The sequence below is a fragment of the Pteropus vampyrus genome, unplaced genomic scaffold (genome assembly GCF_000151845.1).
Source record: "Pteropus vampyrus isolate Shadow unplaced genomic scaffold, Pvam_2.0 Scaffold294, whole genome shotgun sequence".
NCBI lineage: Eukaryota > Metazoa > Chordata > Mammalia > Chiroptera > Pteropodidae > Pteropus > Pteropus vampyrus.
In genome coordinates this window covers 2,257,467-2,259,498 of record NW_011889075.1, presented here as the reverse complement: position 1 = coordinate 2,259,498, position 2,032 = coordinate 2,257,467, and positions in this window count along the sequence as shown.

The window sequence follows — 2,032 nt, the reverse complement described above, 5'->3', positions numbered from 1 at the left end:
TTTTTTTTTAATTTGCATCTATTCTAGACCTCAGGGTAAAATAGAGAAAGAATCCAGAAGAATCCTCTTTCCCCAAAATTAACAACAACAAAAAAGGGGGATTAAAAAGCTGCAAAACAATGCAGTAGCAATAAAAAAAGGGTGTATGTAGAGGATGGGGTTTGTCTCACATCATAATCTTTAAAAATCCCCACCAAGGAAAGAAAAAGACAGAAGATCCCCACTATCCTCTTGACTGAGCCAGGTTCTAGATGATTTTAACTCTTCCTAGTCCCTATTCCCAGAAGCAGCATATGAGGAAGAGGTGAATGGGGGAAATCCATGGAAAATCACCCTAATATGCCCAACAAGAAAGAGGCAGGTCAGTCACTGGATGAAGGAGCTCTTCCAGCTGTGGCGGTCCCTGAAGGTTCTGTGGGGACAGTCCTCCCAGTGGCTAGGTCTTCAGTTCCTTCAGTGTTAGGGAAGGTGGGTGGTGTGCCACAGTATTCACCGCCGTCTACCCCTTCGAGCTGCTCAGATTCACATATATATAGGAGCAGCTCCTCTGAGTCTGAAGGGCCTCTTCCTGGGAGAAGTTTAGAGGAGGAAGGTTAGTGGGACAAACCATAGTTCCTACCACAGCAGCTGGGTTTAGGGCTGCAATCAATACCCCTTCCTCCACTACCCATTCTAGATTCCTCCATTCCTCAGCCAGCACATTTGCTAACCTCAGTGGCCACCTAGTAGTGTCTGAGTCCTTGATCACTATGCCTTTCTCAGGCTGGGGTTGCTGTACTTGTTCATGTACCTTTAAGAGGTGCCAAGTGGATCACCTAGGTGCCAAACACATTCCTCCTGTCTGCGGTGTGAAACAGAAGCCCTTCCTCCTCCATGAGTGCTACAAGGAGAGCGACTCCTCTTCCTGCTGTGGGCACCTTGGTACAAGGAGCCTGAGTACCAGGTGGCACTTCTCCTGGTGTAAGTGTCTCCTGGGAGCCAGGACATTTAGCCCTGCAGAGCCCAGACTTGTGGAGGTGGGAAACACCAATTCTTTTCCCAGTGGGTTCCTGGGAATGACAGAGGCAGGGCCTCTTGGTCCCCAGGCCTGTATAGTCCTCCTATTGTGTACACAGCACTGTGTAAAGGTTTTTATATTTAAACTGCGGACTGTGTCCTGGAGGATGGCACCTCATTCTCTTAAAGTAGTGCCCTGGAGCAGGTGGTTCTGCTGTGCCTTTAACAGCCTGTTCCAACACCTTAGCAGGTCAGTTGCTTCTGGGTTCTGTGATTCAACGAGGGGATCTTTGCTCATGGGCCCACTCACATACCCGTTTGCTGTGAAGTGGGTCCCAGGCCCAATGTGATGTTAGGAAGCATCCTGGGCCAGCGGATCAAACATCCTGGAAGGCCTGGGATAGTGCTGCCGAGGCTCTCTAGACAGGAACCCATATCTGGACTATGTGTCTGTTGCTGTTGGAATACATCTCTGTCCTTCCTGAATGGAAGGGGGTCCCAGGTAGTAGACTTGTCTCCTAGTAGCTGGTTGGTCTCTTCAGGGAATAATGCCAATTAGGGGACGCAGTATTGGGCTCTGTTGGCAGATTGGATATTCAGTTGCATAGATTGCTGGATCAGTCCTGGCAAGTGGGTGTATTCATTATCTACTGCTGTATAACAAATAACCCCAAAACTCTGCGGCTTAAAACACATTATTATCTCACAGTTTTTGTGGATCAGGAGTCCAACCCTGGCTTATCTGGGCCCTCTTAGTCTCTCGCAAGCCTGTCATCAGATATTAAGACTGCAGCCAACTATCTGGGGAGAGACCTGCTTCCAGTCTCACTCACTGAGGCAATCTTTTCTGAGACCCACCTACTGCCTCATGAATTACGAGTGTTTTCCAAGTTGGCTGTTGGAAACACAAACCATTCCTGGCTCTGTGTGAGCTGAGAACGGTCCCACCTGCTCCTTTCTCTGGTTCTTCTTATAGGCTGGGGGAAGAGCATGAGCCTGCTTGTTAGTGTTCATTGAAAAGAAGCCTCTGTAGAGC